Below are 24,520 nucleotides of genomic sequence, written 5' to 3' on the forward strand. Positions count from 1 at the left end.
GAGCCCAAATCCTATCAAAAAATCGATGGTCCGATATCGGTCAACTTTTGTCCATACAAATCGACCCACCCTAATATGCATATGTACCATTTCGCAGCCTTATAACACTATTAACCGCACAAAGCAAACAACAACAGCGTTTCAAGGGCACAGCTGGGTATGTAATGTTCGGTTTACTTGTTTATTTTATATTTATCGAAAATATCTCATAAGTATATTCGATATAATTGTAGTACCCTTAAGAAAACGCGAGTACTCCATAAATAGTGTAAGGAATACTCCTTTGGGAGTATAGGAGTGCTCCAAAACTAATCTCTATTCATACAATAAATGTGCTCCAATTAACATTGCGATGTCCTAGGAGAGGAATAGGTGATCCCACACTCGCTTTGTTTGTGAGTATTCCATAGAGTACATACGTGAGAGTACTTTCCAAAGTACTTTCACTGTAGTACTCCATGGAGCACCCACAGAGGATCATATGCCAAAATACTAAAGAGGAATTGTGTTGTCGGAAAGAATTATCGGAGTGAATTTAATTTAAAATGAAAGTAAATGAAGAGGGGCAATAAAACTTTTATATTTTATACTACGAATATTCTTATGTTATTTAGCATTTGCGTGAATAAAGAAACTAAATATTTCTCTATACTATAGTATGTACACATAAAACCAGTGGGCTGTTGCATTTTATCAAAGTTGCCATAGTAAAATTTTATTATCAGTTATTTGTATGCAATATATTACTTTTGGCAACTCTGTTCGATCGTCATCGTGTTGTGATCACGGTCGTTAAAAAACGAGCAATGATCGGCTGATGGTGGTCCACAAAAGCATTGCAAAGGAGTATTGTTAGACTACTCCAACATGAAGAAAATGGAACACGTAATCCAACAATTTTTGCAGGGTACATATCTTATACAGTCGATTATTCGGATATTACAAATGGGATAAGATTATTGCTCAACTCCATTCATGAAAGGTATGAAGCCTTCGGCACAGCCGAAGACAATCCCGTCCTTACTTCTTAATATTTTATTTATTTACAAACTTTAGCCGACAGCATTGCTGATCTGCATGGCAGACCAATAACAAGCAGTACAGGCAGTGAACGTAGAAAATCGAGTGGCGCAACACCACCGATTGTCACCCAAGAGCCGCCAAGTGCTGACGGCACTTCAGATGAGGATGAAGAAAACGCTGGACAAGAAGTGAGCGCACGTTCACGTTCGCAAAGCATACAATTAACGAAGTCCAAATTCGGTTCTAAGGGTACGCTACATTCGCCAGCTGGCTCGGCGCATAGTTTCGATTTGCAGGTAAATATTTGATCATGAATATTTAAAATCATTGGTGTGTTTCACTAAAAAAATGCTTGCCTAAAGTGTGTAATTTATGACATAACTGTTAAAATAATTTGTAATCATACACGAAGTACGAATCTCGTTTGTGTTTACATGAATGTCTTTTATGCCTAGCTGACTTTTCGTTTTGTGCTTTAAACGGCAAGGTCGTTTAATATCTTGAGGGCTGAGGAAATAGGATATAGAGCTATGAGAATTATGGATGGGAACATTTTTAGTACCTACCGAACAGTAGTCCAGAAGAGATGATAGTAGCTATCGAGCAAAATAACATAAATGGAGATCTACACATACTAAAAATACACGATCTATGATAGTGTTCGTGTTCCTACACAAGATCAAGGCCTTAGATTTACTAATTGCCTCATGTGTATCACTAATCAATAGCAAAACCAATGTAATAAGGGGATTTGTGTTCCTAGAAAAGTGTCAGGAATTGTCGTCTACACACGAGGACCCACTGACATTAAGAAGCTTTTTTTAAATAATAAGCCATCAAACAAGGGTTCCGCTTGATGATCATCATTTGCACTAATTTTTTTAAACTGGGAACATGACCAAAGGCACCGTCGATTCAAAAGCCGGTTGGAGCGTATCACTTAGGAGGACTTCTAAAAAATCAAACTCTCGTCATATCTCCCAAAAGCCCTCCACCATTTCATTTATCTCTACATCAGGGGTCGGCATTCCGTAGCACATTGTGCTCTCATTACGTATGCGAAATAGAAAGGGTTGCTGTTGACAAAATAGCAGACATATTGTAAGTAAGGACAGGTCAACGAGAACTACTCTTCGTCTGAGGGTTGAAAACCTAGAGGACAACCATGGTCAAGGCTACTGCTGCAAAGAAGCTATTAGATGTGAGGACTCTGACAAGTTCTGCTTTATGAGATAGAAGTTAAGTCAATTATGCTCTATGAGATGCTGCTGTAGTGGAGCGCACTGGACGGATATCGCTGGTTTTTATAAACGGCGCTATTAGAGCAACACCTACCTTGGCTTTGGTGGCACGCTAAACATTACACACGAGTCGACTGTGGCCCGGTCTTTGATCAAGTTTCGGGATACGTTGTAGGGAATTTGTAACTTCGGCCACACTACCATTCTTACCGAATTAGATTCCGTCCCAAATAGGACAAACTATTATATGCCGAAAACTGCCCCATGTGTCAGTTGCTCATTAATTTTCTTGTATGAGGACTGGGGAGTTGGACTAATCTGGGGCAGTGGACAAGTTAGCTGGCTTACAGAAAAATCGACGTTGGCTGGGAAGGTTTGTAGAGGATTTTTGCAAGGAGTTAGAACTAGAGATAGTAGCAGTGTTTTTTTTTACATCTATAGACGTTTACGCTTAAACTTTATATGGATTGATAAGCGTTAAACTTTAAATACACATCTGAAATTGCTGCGCATAAAATTTATCCTACTTAATTTCAATACGCATTATACTCAGATGTAACTGAAATATCTGTCTATTTTTCACCCTCTACAACAATTCTATGTATTCTATGCGTGTCCACAGTTCATCGCAACTGATTCAGCTATATGTTCTCCCCTATGGCCATCAAAGGGTTGTGTCTCCGCTTTTCGGTACACTCTGTGCTGTAGCTAGTTATTTAACCACTGTCGCTAGATGGGTCTCCTAAGCATTATCTAAGCGAGGATAAGCATTTTTTTTACGTGCAAACGTAAACGTATACGCGTGTGAAAAAAAAACGGCTAATTTTTCTTCTTCCAAACGGAGTTTGAGCCGATTAAGAATGCACTTAATGTGATAATATCTATACTGTAAGAGAACTTAAAGTCTAAGCGAAAGCCAAGAGTCTTACCAAAATTCTGAGATCATCCGTAAGTGTAGTCTAAAAGTGCCTAATCTCGTTTGTGGCTGGATCAAACTAAAGTAAGGATGATCTGAGTCAATATCAGTATTCCAAGAAGTTGTCACATAAATTTCTCTGCGCGCAACTGAAGTGATCATAGGGGGCAGTAGAGAGTACAGAACTCCGCTAGCTATGCGGATGGTCAGAACTAGATAACGTCGAGCCGTTTTAGTGCACTAAAGCAACAAAGTGGTCAATAATTAGCCTAACACAAACACAAAAAAAAAAAAAAATTGGCAAAAATATTTCGGTCTTGACAACCAAGTTCGACATAGGTTTCATTCAAGATTATATTTTTATATTGCTATAACTTTTATCACCGTAATCGCATGTGGTATCAAACCCCGCATGCTTCCCCTACCGGGGTATCTACAACTCAACCTAATGCAACCAGGGCTGCTTGAGGCATGTTGAGGTCCTTCTCTGCTTAGGTGGAGATTGGGCTCAAATGACGAACTGAGGCATACCTGAAAGTCCGCACTGGTACACTGAACAACTCCGATATCTCACAGAAATTCTCACAAATTTTACTCAATATGCGTCTGGGAGGCGGTTCCCTGTCTACCAAGTTCTTGTTGCTGTGTCTTTAAACTTTTCATCGAAGTAAGCATTTTCTTAAGTTATGAGTATCTACACCTCCTAAGGAGATATGCCGTGACGGCAACCATAAGTGATATTTGAACTTTGTTGCAACTTTGCTCGCAAGGGCACATTGAACACATCGCTCCGGCTGTTGGAGCCATAATTTCGAAATAGTAAAAGAATTTGTTTATTTGGGAACTAGCATTAACACTAACAATTATATCAGCTCTGAAATCCAGCAAAGAATCACTCATGCCAATAAATGCTACTTTGGACTAGGTAGGCAATTGACATGTAAAGTGCTCTCTCGGCAAACAAAAATGATGCTCTACAAGTCAATTATCCGTCCCCTCTTGCTATATGGTGCAGAAGCATGTACCATGACAACATCAGCTGAAGAGATAAAGAGAAAAGTTCTTCGAAAAATTTAGGTACCTCTACGCGTTGGCGATGGCGAGTACCGAAAAAGATTTAACGATGAGCTGTACGAGCTTTACGCAGCCATAAACATAATCTATCGAATTGAAACGCAGCGGATACGCTGGCTAGGCCATGCTATGCGAATGAGAGATGACGCGCCGGCTAAGAAAGTATTTTTATCGGAACCCGCCAATGGAAGCAGAGGAAGTGGGCGGCCACCACTCCGGAAAGCGATTTAAACTCCCTTGGTGTGACCAATTGGTGCCATTAGGCATAGCGAAGGGGCGACTGGTGCGCTTTGTAGGACGGCCATAACGGTTTAAGCGGTTAAGCGCCAATTAAGTAAGCAAGTAATTGAAGCGATTAAGATAGCCGAGGTGTCTTTCGTTCCTTCCATCTATGCTCGGGCGAAATTGGAAGTAACGAAAGAAAAATTTTAAAATCTAACTTAATATGTATTCCTTCTACAAACTCAGGGTTTTAATACGAGGGCAAATCTTACCTCTTAAATTATGCATTCTCTCGACTGAGTTCCAATTAAATTAGTATCTAATTTTAAAAGGATGCTTACTTTGCGACCTCCTTCACCCTTCAAGGCATTCAATTTTCCATTACTTTGCAAAACTTGCATTTGTATTTCTTCTTGTTAACACTATTTTTTTAAATTTAAACGAAAACACTAATTAAAAAAATTTATTAATAGCCGCATGCTAAGAGTACACACCACAAACGCGTAAGTTTCTTTGTTTTACTAAATGTAATATCTGATCGCAAAATCGTATGCCTTTTTTTATTTTTATTGTTTAATTGGTTTTCTTTCTTATAGAAGTTTTCTAGTTTTACAACAAAACTAAAGCGAACGTTTGGTGTGGTCGGTTCTAGAGTGAAAAGAACTTTCCACACAGAAGTTTAAATCTTGTTAAATGTAACACATAGATGGCGCCATTTTCATTTCGCTGTTTGAAAACGCCTACTCACTTTGTAAACCGAACCACCTCGTTGTTATAGTCTTTTACAAAAGTATTGCTCCCAGCAAAATAACTAATTATTCAAAAATTTCAGGTTGCAAATTGGCGTATGGAACGTTTAGAGGTGGATACTAAGTCGAACTCTGACGAAGAGTTCTTCGACTGCGTTGGTAAGTACTTTATATACCGAAAACATAGTTTCTTAAGGAGATGGAAATTACGTCTGTAATTGTGACTTCATCAGAGCATCTAAAAGAGCACAGCGAATTGGAGTTACAGGTTCAGAAGAATTACCGTAACTGACGCGTCTCACACTCCCAATCATACTTATCAATAATCAGAAACATCGACCCAATTACAGATTCTTTCATATGATAAATTATGTATCTGTGATTTGTGCTGCGACTAACTAGCAGTAGCTATTGCAATCACAATCTCATTGCCTAATATTTCGCAGATAAGGACTTCTCTGATCAGAGCCGTTTTGTGATAAACATGCTTCCGAACGAAATCTAGCTCAGTCACGGTGATTTCTTTGAATATATCCCTGCGATTTAGTTTGATCTTTCTGTCGGTGTGACAATATCAGTAGTAATCGCTGACCAAATCACAAATGCCTTAACTCACGATGTCGCAGCTAATTTCTTTGCTGAGACAAAAATTGTGATTGTGATTTACATTATATTGTAACGAAGTTAGAGAAATTCCGCTTATTCCAAACCTACTGCTAACGTTCGAATCGCTAAACTGTTGAATAAATAACTCCAATATTCAATAATGCAAAATGGTCTTTAGAGTACTTATACTTCAAATTATAAGGTAAGTGTCCCTAATTTCGTGGTAGTACGTTATTTCGGGGCATTTCGATTTTTTCTTCCAATCAAAGAATTGGGGGAGTGTTTCTTTAAACTGAAAATTTCATAATAAAAATTCGTTTTTACGGTATAATAATTGATATTTTACTAATTTTTAATATTAAACCTAATATTAAATATCAAGCAATATATAGTTGGAAGTTCGGAAAATAAGCCTATTGTAAGGAGGCCTCTTAAGAAAAGTGTTAAGGTATAGTGTATTTTCTTAAGCCTGTAAAAATTGTATCGGTAAATTTTTTTATGATGATAATTTTTTGATATTTAGTGAACATATCTTAAACATTTCTATTACTGCAAAACTCATACCAATAATTTTTTTTTTACTTTTTTTTTTTAATATTTCTAACCCACGGAATTAGGGACATACTTTTTTGTGATGTAGGGTAATATAATACTTTATGTTTTTCATATTTTCTTTAACATTTTATAAGAAACTCTATTTTTTTAAGTATTTTAATTTTGAATAACCTGTATAAATGGTTGTGCGGAAATAGACTGAAACTGAATATAAATAAAACGAAATTTATGATAATAACATGGAGGAACGTTAATGAGGATATAATTGGTTTAAAAATAAATGATGAAAGCATACAAAAAGTTGACAGTATAAAATATTTGGGAATTATAATTGATAACAAACTCAAGTTTGAAGAAAATATAAACTACACAGTCCAGAAAGTTGCGAAAAAAATTGGGGTTATGCAGAGAACATCCAAATATATTCAAAAAAAGTACAAAATAATTATATATAAGTCCATTATAGAACCGCACTTTGTAAACTGCCCATCTATTCGATTCATTGTGCCAGACAAAGAAATAGATAAACTTCAAAAGATGCAAAACAGATGTATGAGATTTATTCTTAAAAAACCTAGAGATAATCGTACGGCTGATATGCTGAGAAGTTTGAACTGGTTAAGTGTCAAGCAAAAGATTTTTTTTCACGCTATGAAGTTTATATTTAATATTAAAAGTGAAAATGTACATGAATATCTAAGTAAAAACGTAGTATTAGTTAAGCAAACACATAACATTAATACAAGGAATAAACACAATTTCAAACTGCCTTTATTTAGAACTGAAATAGATCAGCAACATATTTTTTATAAAGGTCTAAAAAGTTTCAATGAACTGCCTATAGATATAAAAAGTTGTAATGAAATCGTAGCTTTTAAAGCAAAACTTTATGAATATTGTAAAACCTTAGCAATAAGATAGTAAATTGTAATATAATTTAATTTATGAATTAGGCTTTTTTGCCGTAATAAATAAATGAAATGGCGATCACCGTAGTGTGATGGTAGCGTGCTCCGCCTACCACACCGTATGCCCTGGGTTCAAACCCCGGGCAAAGCAACATCAAAATTTTAGAAATAAGATTTTTCAATTAGAAGAAAATTTTTCTAAGCGGAGTCGCCCCTCGGCAAGCGCTCCGGGTGTATTTCTGCCATGAAAAGCTCTCAGTGAAAACTCATCTGCCTTTCAGATGCCGTTCGGAGTCGGCATAAAGCATGTAGGTCCCGTCCGGCCAATTTGTAGGGAAAATCAAGAGGAGCACGACGCAAATTGGAAGAGAAGCTCGGCCTTAGATCTCTTCGGAGGTTATCGCGCCTTACATTTTTTTTATTTAAATAAATGAAATGAAATGAAATGAAATATTAAATAAACCCCCGAGGAAGATTTTAATTTAATTTCGTGGCACACTTTTATTAATCTATTCGTTAATATTTTAATCAAAAAGCTCTGCGAAGCACAACATTTTAACGAAATAATGGCGTTATGGAACTTTTGTTTATTCAATAATTTTTCATTTAATTTAAAAAAAAGGTATCAAGATTTCAACTTCTCTACTATAGTTTTGAATGAATATTGATAATAGAAAAAAAAAAATTTTTAATATAAACCTCGAATTACCGTTTAAAGCGATACCACGAATTTACGTACACCAAATTTTGTGCATGCCCCTAATTTCGTGGTATACTGCCCATTTATATTTCAGCAGGAAAGCACGCATTTTTGGAGTGGAGTTATTTATGCGCGTATTTTTTCAAATAAATTTAAGAAAACTGCCTCAAACTTAATTCGATCTCTATTCGCTGATTATTGGGTTAATAACTTAATTTTATAGAAAAAATGACAAAAGCTCGTTACACAAAAGAAGATTTGACAGAAGCGCTTAATGGTGTCACTAATGAAAAAAATAAAAAACAAAAATAAAAAAAACAAGTAAGGAAGGTTAAGTTCGGGTGTAACCGAACATTACATACTCAGTTGAGAGCTATGGTGACAACATAAGGGAAAATAACCATGTAGCAAAATGAACCGAGGGAAACCCTGGAATGTGTTTGTATGACATGTGTATCAAATGAAAGGCATTAAAGAGTATTTTATGAGGGAGTGGGCCATAGTTTTATAGGTGGACGCCATTTAGGGATATAGCCATAAAGGTGGATCAGGGTTGACTCTAGAATGCGTTTGTACGATATGGGTATCAAATGAACGGTGTTAATGAGTATTTTAAAAGGGAGTAATCCTTAGTTCCATAGGTGGACGCCGTTTCGATATATCGCCACAAAGGTGGACCAGGGGTGACCCTAGAATTTGTTTGTACAATATGGGCATCAAACGAATGGTGTTAATGAGTATTTTAAAAGGGAGTGGGCCTTAGTTCTATATGTGGATGCCGTTTCGAAATATCGCCATAAAGGTGGACCAGAGGTGACTCTAGAATGTGTTTGTACGATATGGGCATCAAACGAATGGTGTTAATGAGTATTTTAAAAGGGAGTGAGCCTCAGTTCTATAGGTGGATGCCGTTTCGAAATATCGCCATAAAGGTGGACCAGGGTTGACTCTAGAATGTGTTTGTACGATATGGGTATCAAATTATAGGTATTAATGAGGGTTTTAAAAGGGAGTGGTGGTTGTTGTATAGGTGGTCGCCTTTTCGAGATATCGCCATAAAGGTGGACCAGGGGTGACTCTAGAATGCGTTTGTATAATATGGGTATCAAAAGAAAGGTGTTAATGAGTATTTTAAAAGGGAGTAATCCTTAGTTCCATAGGTGGACGCCGTTTCGAGATATCGCCATAAAGGTGGACCAGGGGTGACCCTAGAATTTGTTTGTACAATACGGGCATCAAACGAAAGGTGTTAATGAGTATTTTAAAAGGGAGTGGACCTTAGTTCTATAGGTGGACGCCGTTTCGAAATATCGCCATAAAGGTGGACCAGGGGTGACTCTAGAATGTGTTTGTACGATATGGGTATCAAATTAATGGTATTAATGATGGTTTTAAAAGGGAGTGGTGGTTGTTGTATAGGTGGTCGCATTTTCGAGATATCGCCATAAAGGTGGACCAGGGGTGACCCTAGAATTTGTTTGTACAATATGGGTATCAAAAGAAAGGTGTTAATGAGTATTTTAAAAGGGAGTAATCCTTAGTTCCATAGGTGGACGCCGTTTCGAGATATCGCCATAACGGTGGAGCTGGGGTGACCCTAGAATGCTTTTGTGCAATATGGGTATCAAATGAATGGTGTTAATGAGTATTTTTAAAAGGCAGTGGGCCTTCGTTCTATAGGTGTTCGCCTTTTCGACATATCGCCATAAAGGTGGACCAGGGGTGACTCTAGAATGAGTTTGTACGATATGGGTATCAAATTAAAGGTATTAATGAGACTTTTAAAAGGGAGTGGTGGTAGTTGTATATGTGAAGGAGTTTTCCAGATATCGACCAAAATGTGGACCAGAGTGACCCAGAACATCATCTGTTGGATACCGCTAATTTATTTATATATGTAGTACCTGCCAAGATTTTAAGGGTTTTTTATTTCGCCCTGCAGAACTTTTTCATTTTCTTCTACTTAATATGGTAGGTGTCACAACCATTTTATAAAGTTTTTTCTAAAGTTATATTTCGCGTCAATAAAACAATCCAATTACCTTACCATGTTTCATCCCTTTTTTCGTATTTGGTATAGAATTATGGCATTTTTTTAATTTTTCGTAATTTTCGATATCGAAAAAGTGGGCGTGGTCATAGTCGGATTGCGTTCATTTTTCATACCGAGATAAAGTGAGTTCAAGTAAGCACGTGAACTAAGTTCATTAAAGATATGTCGATTTTTGCTCAAGTTATCGTGTTAATGGCCATGCAGAAGGACAGACGGACGACTGTGTATAAAAACTAGGCGTGGCATTAACCGATTTCGCCCATTTTCACAGAAAACAGTTAACGTCATAAAATCTATGCCCCTACCAAATTGGATTGGTTAATTTTTGTTCGACTTATGGCGTTAAAAGTATCCTAGAGAAATTAAATGAAAAAGGGCGGAGCCACGCCCATTTAGAAATTTTCTTTTATTTTTGTATTTTGTTGCACCATATCATTACTGGCGTTGAATGTTGACATAATTTACTTATATACTGTAAAGATATTAAATTTTTTGTTAAAATTTTACTTAAAAAAATTTTTTTTTTAAAAGTGGGCGTGGTGCTTCTCCGATTGTGCTAATTTTTATTAAGCGTACATACAGTAATAGCAGTAACATTCCTGCCAAATTTCATCATGATATCTTCAACGACTGCAAAATTACAGCTTGCAAAAGTTTTAAATTACCTTCTTTTAAAAGTGGGCGGTGCCACGCCCATTGTCCAAAATTTTACTAATTTTCTATTCTGCGTCATAAGGTCAACTCACCTACCAAGTTTCGTCGCTTTATCTGTCTTTTGTAATGAATTATCGCACTTTTTCGGTTTTTCGAAATTTTCGATATCGAAAAAGTGGGCGTGGTAGTCCGATATCGTTCATTTTAAATAGCGATCTGAGATGAGCGCTCAGGAACCCACATACCAAATTTCATCAAGATACCTCAAAATTTACTCAAGTTATCGTGTTAACGGACGGACGGACATGGTTCAATCAAATTTTTTTCGATCCTGATTATTTTGATATATGGAAGTCTATATATATCTCGATTCCTTTATATATGTACAACCAACCGTTATCCAATCAAACTTAATATACTCTGTGAGCTCTGCTTAACTGAGTATAAAAATTTTAGTAATAATAAATAAAAGTAATTTTTAGAAAAGTAACAAGTTACATCAATTGAATAAATTTTTTTTATTGTTTATTTTTGTTTTAAACCTTTTTCATTTAATGTTACTTATTTCATATCAATAATGTCTAAAGTTCTAAGAAATCTTAGATTTAATGAAAAAATACAAAACAAACAAAAAATCAAAAAGAAAATAACAACAAAAAAATAAAAAGTTTTTGAACAGAACGTACATTAAAAAGAAAATAACAACAAAAAAATAAAAATAAAACAATTCAAACGAGGTAATAAGCATAAATCCAAAGAAAAGTTTATTTTGGAAACATTTAAAAAAACCAAATTATTTTTGAATGCACACAAAAATATTATTATAACTGACGCCGACAAAGGAAACAAAACCGTGGTACTATACAAAGAAGAATATACCGAAAAAATTAGGAAAATAATAGACGACAAAAACACATATAAAACACTTAGGAATGATCCTACTAATGAACTCCAAAGGAAAAACAATGTACTAGTAGAAGACTTATACAAAAACAAAGCCATTACCTTAAAAGAAAAACAACAGCTTATGTGCTCAACTGCTAATGCCCCCAGAATGTATGGCTTGCCTAAAATACACAAACCTGGTCATCCATTCCGTCCAATGGTATCGTCTATAAATGTACCATGTTACAGATTATCTAGATATGTTGGATATATCCTCAAAGATTTAATATCTGATGAACTCAATATAAAAAATGCCTTTGAATTCAAAGAAAAAATCAACAATATAAATCTTTCCGACGACGACATACTGGTGTCGTTTGATGTAGTATCATTGTTTACTAATATACCTACGATGCTCGCGATCAAGATAATAATGAAAAAATGGGATGAGATCTCCAGAAGAAACTCCATCACAAAAAAACAATTTCTGGAATTACTGAACTTTTGTTTAAAAGATAATAATTATTTCCTGTGGGGCGATAGGCTTTACGCTCAAACCTATGGAATACCGATGGGAAACCCATTCTCTCCTACTATAGCCGACTTGGTATTGGTGACCTATTAAATGACGCTATGGCAGAACTTAAAGAAAGGTCAAATATAAATATAAAATTATTATGTAAATACGTGGATGATATATTTGCTATCGTGAAGAGAAGGGACTTAGATCAAATCCTACATACCCTCAACAAGTACCACAACAAACTCAATTTCACGGTGTAAGTTGAAAATAATGGCAGTATCCCCTTTCTAGACACACGTATCTTCAAAATGGACAATAAACTTGTGCTAGATTGGTATACCAAACCCACTTCATCTGGGTGTTTAATTAATTATCTTTCAGCCCAACCCTCTAAATATAAATTGAATACCGCAAAAAACCTCATATATAAAGTGCTGAAAATTTCCCACCAAAAATTCTGGGATAAAAATTTGAAAAAAATCACTAATATATTAATACAAAATAATTACCCTCACACACTCATACAAAATCTAATAAAACAGGAAATGGAACAGGGCTCGAATTACATATTCCGTGATCGAAACGGCAATCGAACGAATAAAGATTACGTGACTGATCGTACGAATGGCAATATTGGTATTATGAGGTACGTTCAGTAACGTATCGTAATTTATGACAGGCAATAATAGATTGAATGGTGATTTGTAATAGATATTTTGACAGTTAAATATGATATTCTAATTGTAAATAAGAAAAATTATTTATTTACATTGTGGAATAAATTCCTAAGCAACTTTTAAAAGGAAAACAGGGGAAAAGAAGTGCTTACAAAGAAATTAACACAGGTATTTCTAGTGATGAGTGCACAATTAATAATAGATATAAAAAAGAGGTGGAAGAGAGTTCCTCCTAGTTGCCAAAACTAAAGTTTTCATTTTACTGATGCTTCTAGTTTTTGCTCGGACCAATTTTAATTTACTTAAACCTAATGAATTCAATAAAGTAATATTGTCCGAAATCGTTAATGGAGCACGAATGGAATTTTAGTCCAGTTCTATACGGCAGCATGACACATTCACCATTAAAATAATAAAACAACTTGTGCTAATCTCAAAGGCAAATTTGTCAGCTTCCGTTTTCAGATTTCGCGATCTATCTAAAATATATAATTATAAATACTTTTACTTATTTTATATTTTTACAATTTGTTGTGTACGTTCACTGAACACATAATACGGAATTTTGATAGCAGCTATTCGTTCACGTATCTCGTAATACCAAATAAGTACTTTTAAGAGACGAGAGTTCGGTTCACGGAAAACGTAATTCGGGCCCAGATTAAACACACAAAAATCAACAACACTACAGAAAATACCGATGCCAGACCTAAACAATTTTACAGTGTAACATACATACCTAGGCTAACAGGCAATTTTAACAAAAGCTTAATCAAGCTTCCGAACGTGGCAATAAGCGTCAACTTCGTTCCTCGGCTAGCATAGATCGTGCACATGAAACTTCACCGCTAGGTTCGCCAGGTGCACCATCTTGTTGCACCACTATACTCATACTCGTACATGCGGGCAGCGTTTTAGGTAAGACGTGAGAAGTAAATGCTTACAAAATGAAGCTAATAATGTTTTTTTTTTTGTTTTTTTTGTTCATTTCAGACGCCATCAGTGAGCTGACCGCCAAGAAGTCAGACATTACCACATTTCGCGGCGCTTTCGAGGGGGTTATGCGTCAACATTATCCAAGTTTGCTGAGTCATGTCACAATAAAAATGGTTCCATGTCCTTCCATTTGTACCGATGCATTAGGAATACTCTCTAGCCTTAGTCCAGGGTTTCAAGGGGTTGTGTAGCGCAATATATAGCTTCTCCAACCCAATTGTCAACCTCACCTTCGAGCGGCGAATCCCGTTTCACTAACAGACGAGGCTCTGGCGACCCCAAGCTCCTCATGGAACTTGGGGGTGGGAAGGGAGGGATGGCCTGAAGGTTTATTGCGGCCATATAAATCGTTCCCGAGATGGTCGGGCCAGCACCTTAATGGTGCTGTGCTACCGGAGCGTATCGGATCTGTATCCGACAAAGGACCATCACATCGATAACACTCCCCAAAGCCTTCGGGGAGTAACCTAATCGCTACAACAACAACAACAACAGCCTTAGTCCATACTCATTTGATGCTTCGCCATCGGCAGCCGATATACCAAATATAGCCGATGTACCTATTGGCGCAATACCGTTGCTATCGGTGGCATCACCAGAATTTCAAGATATCGTTAATAAGACAGTGACAGCAGCAAATATTGTTTATCATGAATTTATGAAATCTGAAGAGAGTCACGGTTTCGCCGGTCAAGTGGTAATGCTGGGTGATTCTATGGGTCCGCTGTTGGCTTATGAAGCGTTGTGCCGCGGTAATTCCTCTGATGGTGGTGGTGCTGATGATTTTGGTGGCGGTAGCCGTTCATCGCGCACAGATGACGATGAACGTTTTGTCGATTCAGATTTAGATGCGAAACGTTTATTGGTTGCGCCATCGCCACGTCGTCGACGCTCCTCATCGAGTGATTCGCGTGGTAATAAGCTGGAGTTTGAAGTGGGTGATTTTTTTATGTTTGGCTCACCGCTTTCCATTGTGTTGGCAAGCGGGTAAGTTGCGCTTGAAGTTTGTAAAGTTTTGCCACTTATATTAATGAGTTGTGTATCTTTCGCACAGCCATGGTCCGACCAAACTGTAATCAAGTGTACAATTTATTCCAATATACCGATCCAATTGCTTCCCGTCTGGAGCCATTGCTCAGCGCCAGGTTTTCCATGTTGGCACCAGTAAATGTTCCACGCTATGCTAAGTATCCATTAGGCAATGGGCAGCCTTATCATTTATGTGAGTTTCTAATTAATAGAAAATTTTTCAATATATTTATTTACCTTTTTTTACAGTGGAGGTCATTCAGTCTCACCCACAGCATTTTAACGATGCCAACAATATATTTAGTGGCAGACGTTTATCGGATGCTTCCATGCAAAGTACTATATCTGGTCTAATTGAAATTATATCGCTAAGTACAATCCACTCACGTAAGTTGCTAGTTAATTTAGAAAGCTTGAGCATAAGTTTTAGAGAGAAAGTTTCCCTAAACATAACACGTTACTCTTATAAAGCCTTGTAGCACTGCAAAGCAACTCACACTTGGAAAATAACTATAACATAATTACATTAGAATGGACCAGTTTCTTTTGGCGACATTTTTTCTATCAGATTGTTTTAGTGAAAATAAGTCCAAGAAGCCTTTTTCGAAAATGAAAGAACAAAAGCTAACACAAGTTTCGAAAACTCGAAATGAGTTCGCAATATCCTTCAATATAAGAGCAAAGTAGTTAGCTTCTTTGGCTTAAGTCTCAAAATTGGTAATGCATTTCTTTTTGCCTTAGAATTTTATGTGATATGTTTATCTGACAAAAATAATTTTGAAAATGTTGCTTAAAAACCTAATTTACATCCAATATTAATATTTGTAAAATTAGACTTATTAATCATATAAATTACATATATACATTATATCTGCAGTCCAAATGAAATGGTGGGGCACAAAACGTTTAGATTACGCTTTATATTGCCCGGAAGGTTTGAGTAATTTTCCAGCTCACGCTTTGCCGCATTTGTTCCATGCCAGTTATTGGGAAAGCGCCGATGTGATTGCATTCATTTTGGACAGGTGAGTATTGGTTATTTTAAAGAAAAAAATTTGATTAGGTGTTTTTTATTTTGGTGAGAGCTTGAGGTTTAGAGAAAAAACATATGTACCGTAGAGTTCAACAACCTCGAGAACATGTGACAGAATATAAACCGATGATATCTCGAAAAAAAAAAATACTTCTAATAGGGTCTACACACAGTGAATCAGATTCAAGAGTCAGTTTCGATGTGTAAGTGAAAATATTTTAGTATTAGTCCCACAGACATGACTCTAGCTGACTCGTACACCTACAAAGCTGACTCGCTAGTGAGATGCACCGTAAGAACTGATTATCAGTTCAGCGAACCAGGGAAAACAGCTGATCTGCAGCGTCGCCCGTTCATTAGAAAAATCAAAATTTCTTCCTCCAACTTCTTGAGACTAACAGAATCTAACAGAATCCAGAATGTATAAATAAGATATTAGCTGACATGACAATTTGGCGTTAAACGGAGTCAAATCTGGCCTAACATATAACAGGGACTTTATTACCGAAGTGGTTGACTTATACAAAATATAAGATATACTTCGGGCGAGGAATGAAAGGAGATCATGGGCTTCGTCGTACTCGAAGCAGCAGCTACCCTGCTCCAAAACAATAAAATCTTAGAGGTCAATGTAACGATTTTTGCTTGCACCCGCGATATCTTGCAAGGAGGGGTCGAGCTGGGCTGGCGTTCATAGAGTATCTCGATATTCCGAAATGGATATAAACGAGGTCGACAGTCACAAGCGACCATCATTAAGTTATCTTTTGAGGAAAACCGCAGAATACAGTTCTAGGCCAACAAACTTGATCGCACCTAACCGAAATGATTGTCCGGTATTGACGTTCTTATGACAATGTTTGTGAAAGGCGTGAAATTTTTTCTTATGATTAACATATTGCACTAATTCACCGATTTTCATACAAGAGCATATGCTCACAGCGTTCCATCTGCAGAAGTTGTCGGGATGAGGAGAAAGAGTAGTCGTTTCATCACTTCCTCCGCTAATTGGAGAATAATAATATAATTCACAATATTAACTTGTTCTAGTGGTATGGTGAATAGTTCCCATTAATGCCCTCTCAACCTAAGCAGTTTCGTAGTCCTTGGATAAAAACTACGGGTCATGATAAATTTATAGAGTACTTAAAAAAAACAAAATTCTATCACTGTACTTCGTACAAGCTTTCCTATTTATATCTGTTCTTAAACGAGTTCATAAAACGTATCTGTCCCCATTTGTCATCTATCTACTGTTCCCACCCTCAACTAAAGTTTCAAGGCTTTAACATAAGATCAGTTTTCAGATTTTATTTATATATTTCTATTGTTTAATCCATGATCCACCTTTCATCTCATATATTGAGAACGGAGGAGACATTCTTAGTTTCTTCAACCTTTTTGCTTTGAACTGTTCCCAAGCGAATTTTTGAAATGATTATGATCCTTTTTAAATGCTAGCCTTGAAGGCCACTGTTCAATGTCTGACGTTGACACTTTTTCGTAGTACAGAAAGTCACAAATATTGATAATTTTCTTCATTGACCCTGAAAAAATATAAGTCAAATCGTGTCACCTCACGAGGCCAACAATAGATAAATTGGTTCCTAAGAGCTTAAAAATAAAGAGAATTATTAAATCTTCTAAACAAATTCTAATTTTTTCCATAAAAAAAGTTTATGAATTACAACAAAATTCCGCTATTTCCAGATTGGCAAATTCGATGGCATTCCATTTGTCGGATCTGCTGATGACAAAGACACCGTCACCTTCCATCCGAGTCAGCCACGTGAGAAATGGATGAAAAAGCGTACTTCCGTCAAGCTGAAAAACGTTGCTGCCAATCATCGAGCCAACGATGTCATTGTGTTAGAGGGACGTGAACAATGTTTGAATGCCCGTTTTATGTACCGCCCACTCGATATGATCACTTTGCATGGCGAAAAAGTCAATATACATTTAATGAAAGATCCACCAGCTGGCGAATGGACATTCCTTGCCACCGAATTGACTGATAAAACGGGACGTATCTCATATAGCATACCCGATCGAGTTGCATTGGGCTATGGTATTTATCCAGTGAAAATAATTGTACGCGGTGATCATGCATCAGTCGATTGTTATTTGGCCATTGTACCACCAATGACCGAATGCGTGGTATTTAGTATTGATGGTTCCTTTACGGCATCGATGTCGGTGACGGGGCGTGATCCAAAAGTACGTGCTGGTGCAGTTGATGTATGTCGGCATTGGCAAGAGTTGGGATATTTGCTGATCTACATTACAGGACGTCCAGATATGCAACAACAGCGAGTAGTCTCATGGTTAAGTCAACACAATTTTCCACATGGTCTTATTTCATTCGCCGATGGGCTATTGACAGATCCATTGGGTCACAAGACCCCTTATTTAAATAATTTAGTTCAAAATCATGGAATCTCTACAGTCGCCGCATATGGTAGCAGCAAAGATATAACGGTCTATACGAATGTGGGTTTGCGTCCAGATCAAATATTTATTGTAGGCAAAGTAAGTTGGTATGCGTGAAAGTGTGATACAAAATAATAGATTTTTTTCCTTTTTTTAATACACATTTTAGGTTAGTAAAAAATTGCAATCGAATGCTACGGTGCTAAGCGATGGCTATGCTGCCCATTTGGCTGGTTTACAGGTAATGGGCGGCTCACGTCCTGCCAAAGGCAATGCACGCATGGTAATTCCGCGTGGTTGCTTCAATTTACCTGGGCAAGCTTCGAATCTACGGCGCAGAAGGTATGTGGATGTGCATATAGTTTAGTGTGTCCATTGTTTTATTTGTTGTAAGGTCGTCAACAGTATACGTATTAATACTAAGTATTTAGTTGTACATACATATATGTATATACTATAAATATTAAACAACTATTTTAGATCTATTTAATTTAAACGATTTTGTCGGTTTGATCACAAACAAATCGCTGACTTTGTTTGGTTGAGTGTTGATTCTTAAACGATACAGAATTTTCAAATTAAATGACACGGAGCAAATGAAACTTTTTTAAACCAAATTAACCTTTTTCGATTCAAATTAAACTTTTTTTCAAGTCAAAGTAAACTTTTTTTTATCACACCAAACTTTTTTCAGAGTGAATGAGACCTTTTTAAACCAAATTAAACTTTTTTCGGTTCAATTTAAACTTTTTTCAAATCAAATGAAAATTTTTCAAGTCAAATGAAATTTTTTTAAATCAATTTTTTTTTTTAAATCAAATAAAACTCAAGTTAAATGAAACTTTTTGCAAAGCAAATGAACTTTTTAAATATAGTGAAACTTTATTTAAGTCAAATGAATTTTTTTTTCCAATCAAATGAAACTTTTCCAAAGCAAATCAATTTTTTTTTGCCAAATCAAATTAATTTATTTTCAAATCAAATAAAACTTTTTTCAAATCAAACGAAAACTAATTTCAAATTAGATAAAATTTTCAAAGCAAATGAAACTTTTTTTAAACCAAATAAAACTTTTTTTCATATTATACTTTTTTTAAATCAAATGAAACTTTTTTTAAATCAAAAGAACCTGTTTTCCGAAAAGATGAAATTTTTGTCAAAGCAAATGAAACTTTTTTCATGTCAAAATAAACTTTTTTTCAAATCAAATGAAACTTTTGTCATATCAAATGAAACTTTCCACTTCAAATGAAGATATTTTCATTTAAGCGAAACTATTTAAATTTAGCCTGTGGAAATCAGACACTGCCACCTAATTCCAAGTTGTTCATGGTGAGTTTAAGGTGCAGTTAAGTGAAGCTCTGTTTGCTCCTAACACTTTGGTCGTTTCAATAAAATTGAATAAATAAAATGGCAAATTTAAAATCTAGTCAACTTTATCCATATTTTGCTTAGACCTCAGTCATATGCAGGCATGAGCGGCGCTTGACCCAATTGTTATACTGTTCAATAAAAAAATGAAAATTGAACTGTATTACTTTACAAAGATTAGAAGGTTTAATGTGGTCATATTAATCGTTCCCGAAATGGTCGGGCTAATACTTTAATGGTGTTTGTTACCGGAACGTACCTGATCTGTATCCGGCAAAGCCTTCGGGGAATGTCTTTATCATTAATAAAACCACAACAACAACCAAACATTATTTAGTAAAGCAAGAATTTTAAGAATATTTTGAAAAAAGTTAAAATTTATTCAAAACTTCTTTAAAACACTCCTCTATGCCGCCGAACTATGAAAGCACGGTGAACTGTTACACACTTTCTATGTTTCCGTGGTATTTAATTCCTTCTTTGCTCTACCAGTTTCAAAATAAGGCTAGGTAAAAAACATTGACCGACGAGCCTTCATTCTCCATATTGAAGTTAAGCATTATTTGTGATCAAGACCATGTCTCATATCACTTACATGTATGTATAACTTATTGTTGTGATAATATCCACACTTATATACGCAGAAATAAGGATGAATGTAAGTTCATAAACTGCAACATTTTTCTTTGAGTGTACTTTAAGTTCTTTTGCTATTTTTATAAATATAATTATATACTCAGTTGTGCTTAGCATGCATTAACAATTGAAATGTGTAACTTGGTAATCAGATCAACATCCTACTAAAAATTTGTGAAATCGGATAATAACTACGTAAATTTTTTATGTATGGAAAGTCTAGAAGAATAACATACACTTGTATAACTCAGTAAATATTTGACAAATCAAAAATTACGAAATGCTGCAGGTTAAGCATATTAATTGTTTGACCTCTTTGATAATGGCGGAGTGCTCAAAATTCAGCCAGGTATTGCAAGTAGTTGAATTGCAACGCTACCAGACTATAAGAAAAAAGTGTTGATTTTACAACTGAAGTGCGGGTCAATTCAATTGTATCCATCGCAAATTGCTGTTGAATCAATTTCGCATAAGTTGTTGATTCTGAATTCATCGTTTCAACAGTCAAATCAACAGAAAACAAGTAAGGTCGGGACTGTCTTCGGCTGTGCCGAAGACTTCATACCTTTCATGAATGGGGCTGAACAATAATCTTATCCCGTTCGTAATCTCCAAATAATCGGATGTATAAGATAAGAAATATATAGTGAACAGATGTACATACCTAAACGATTTTTAAGATAAATATAAAATAAAAAATGGCAAAAACCCCCTTATCTGAACGATCGGTTGTATGGGATATATACTATATATAGCTCCGATCAAAGTGATTTTTTCAGAAAATCTTCTATGATAAATTAGAATATATATCACGGAGTTTCACGTTTATACTTTCTAAATTGCGGCAGGAATGACCAAAATCGTCTTATCTGAAAGATCGGTTGTATGGGAGATATATGTTATAGTGGTCCGATCCTACCGGATCCCACAAATATCTAATATAATACAAAAATACATCCTTGTGCCAATTTCATTGAGATATCTCAAAATTTGAGGGACTAATTTGCGTTCAAACAGACAGACGGACGGACGGACAAACGGATATGGCTATATCAACTCAGTTCGTCGCCCTGATCAATTCTGTATACTTAATGGTGAGTCTATCTTCTATATTTCTCAACGTTACAAACATCGGACCAAAGTTGATATGCCATTTCATGTTCATGAAAGGTATAAAAAATTCATCATACGTAAGCCAAAGCTCTGTTAACTTAACAATTGTTACTGTCACTATAACAATACCAAAGAAAACCTTTAAAATAACGGCCTTTATATGACGAAGGATTCTACTATGGTCATAATAATAGGGTAGTGAGCGCCGTAAGCGTAAGTTCCTCTTTGAATTTGTATTTGCATAATATTGACAGTTGCACATGACCTATAAAATCAGCTCTTTTAACAGAAAACATCAGTTAGATTGTTTGAGAACCTGTTAAAATAACTAAACATATTTGTTTTCTTTACAAAAAACTCGGTTTAATAATTCAAAATTTAAGATTTGTTGATTTTACTAGCGGCCGCCGTGGTGTGATGGTAGCGTGCTCTGCATACCACGCCGTATGCCCTAGGTTCGCACCCCGGACAAAGCAACATCAAAATTTTAGAAATAAGGTTTTCAATTAGAAGAAATTTTTAAGTAAGCGGGGTCGCCCCTCTGCAGTGTTTGGCAAGCGCTCCGGGTGTATTTGTGGCATGAAAAGCTCTCAGTGAAAATTCATCTGCCTTGCAGATGCCGCTCGGAGTCGGCATAAAACATGTAGGTTCCGTCCGGCCAATTTGTAGGGAAAATCAAGAGAGCACGACGCAAATTGGAAGAGAAGCTTGGCCTTAGATCTCTTCGGAGAATATCGCGTCTTACATTTATTTATTTATTTACTAGCTTATTTTTTGTCAGTGAAGCTTCACGCCCTACTGATATAAAGTCATAAAAATAATAATCTCCGAAGCTATTGGTATCACCCACCCAATATTTTTTCTCGAGGCAGAAAAAACTATATAAAAGTGAAAGGAAATAGATGGAAAAAGAAATAAAAAAAGAGACGAAAAGAAAAAGGCAATAAAAAATAATAAATGTAAGGCGTTTCTCTTCCAATTTGCGTCATACTCCTTGTAATTTTTCTTACAAATTGTCGAGACGGAACCTACTTTTTTTATCCCGACTATGAATGGCATCTGCTCGCGCAGATGAGTTTTCACTGAGAGCTTTTCATAGCAGAAATACATTCGGAGTGCTTGCCAAACACTGCCTAGTGGCTACCCCGCCTATAAAAGTTTTCTTCTAATTGAAAAAACTTTATTACTAAAATTTTGATGTGGCTTTGCTTGGCGCGTGAACCCAGGATCTTCGTTGTGATAGGCGGAGTACGCTACCATCACACCACGGCGGCCAACCAAAAGGCAATAAGATAGAGGAATTGGAACGAGAAGGAAAAGGAAAAGAAAAATTAAGAGGAATATCAGTTATATCAGAAATAAAAAGATAAAAACAGATAAGAATAGGAAATGAGAAAGAAATAGATACGAGCCGGACCCGTACGCATCTTGCGCAACCAATATAAAAGTCTCTTATCAAATATCAACGGAAATCAGCTGTTCTGTCAATCAATTAAAGCTTACAGCTTGCGCTGCCATCTGGCTATGGTAGCAACTGCCGGTAATGCAGTGCAAATATTCACAATAGTGCCATAGTACAAATAGATAGCACACAAAGAAAAGCTCACAATCGTTTATTTTTAACAAATTATTTTCATAAAATATAGCTAAACAAAAGCACTACGACCAAAATTTCCCAAAGTCGCTAATAGCCCGAATCTCCATCTTTACAACCAAATCTTTATTTCTAGATTTGGATTACAAATAAGAGCGAAAAAGGACCCGTACTCAAAAACAGCAATTAGAAATAATATATATGATAGGAAAACGATATAATAATATAAATATAAGTAGGATAAAATGGAATAGCTGTGTACTTTGGAGTACCATTGACTTTGCCAATTTGTACAAAGTAAAACGAAAAATTGGAAATATTTATATTGCGAATAGTAAGTTATCCAGCTTCACTTAACCTAATGAATTTGAATCGTTTTTCCTAAGGTTTTGGGGAACCCATATGCGTTTTCCTCATTTTGCTGTTTCTTATGTAATATTGGAAGCTGGAAGGACCATGTGGAAAACTTCTGTCTTAGAATTGTTTTCATAAACACTCCAGCTAATGTCGAAATGTATTGATTTGAGTTCTGATAGGACGTTTTTGAAACTAATTCTGTAGGTAGGGTGTCTTTGAACCGAATTCTGAAGTACGGCATTTTTGAAACAAATTCTAAAATAGGGCGTTATTCAAACTTTTTTTGAGATAGGACGTTTTCGAGATTGCAGACGGAATAATATGATATTCCACTCAGCAGACAAAATATTAAATGAAAATGTTCTGCGAACTCTTGTGAAAAAAATGCCGTAATTATTCAAGTTTCGAGAAATATTGTTTTAAAAGCTACCACACTTTCCCCATAAATTAGGAATATTGATAGCAATAAGAATGGAAATAGTAATAGAAATAAGAAGAAGAAGAGAGAAGGAAAGAAGTAGACGAGTAAGAAAGTGAGAAAAAATGGGAGAAAAAACAAGAATGAAGAAGTGGAAAAAGATGAAGAAGAGAAAGAAAACCATAAAGGAGAAATGAGAGACTAGAGAGGTACAGTATAGGTTTTCGGGCATATGCACTTTACTGGCATTACAACTTCAGTTGCGCTTGCTTATTCCAACTATTCCGTGAATTGCAATAAAAACTTGACAGCTTGAAGCATAACCTATGGAGACCATAGGCATTGACATAGGCAGTTTTAAAAGTCAAAAGAGAGGAATAAGTAGAACGAGATGAAGTGGGAGGAAAAAGTAGTAGGAGGGGTAAAAGGTGAGTGGAGAGTAGAAGTTGAGATAAACACTTCTTGGAATCCTTTTAAAACTAGGAGGTTGGCATACCCATTGAGTCAAGGTCGTCTAGTAGTAAATAATAAAATTTAAATATTGGTCACAACAATTTAAAAAAAATTGCGTTTTACGAAAAAGCACAGCTGAGTATATTATTTTCGTCTTCAAACAAACTGAAACTAACAAACTTGTTTTATGTTTTAAGACACACTTCCAGAACGCCAAGCTGTTTTTTAGCTCAGAATTAATATCAAAATTTGTCAGATATGTATGAATTTAACCTTTCATGACAAACTAAAGCAGCGAAAAAAA

General features: G+C 35.8%; 1 pseudogene; it reads left to right on the forward strand.

Annotated features, from left to right (window-relative positions):
• Window positions 1–662: 662 nt before the first annotated feature.
• LOC137248799 (protein retinal degeneration B-like) overlaps window positions 663–24,520 on the forward strand; it is a 33,890-nt pseudogene continuing 10,032 nt past the window's right edge.

This window comes from Eurosta solidaginis, chromosome 4, assembly GCF_040869045.1.
Source record: "Eurosta solidaginis isolate ZX-2024a chromosome 4, ASM4086904v1, whole genome shotgun sequence".
NCBI classification, from domain to species: Eukaryota; Metazoa; Arthropoda; class Insecta; order Diptera; family Tephritidae; genus Eurosta; species Eurosta solidaginis.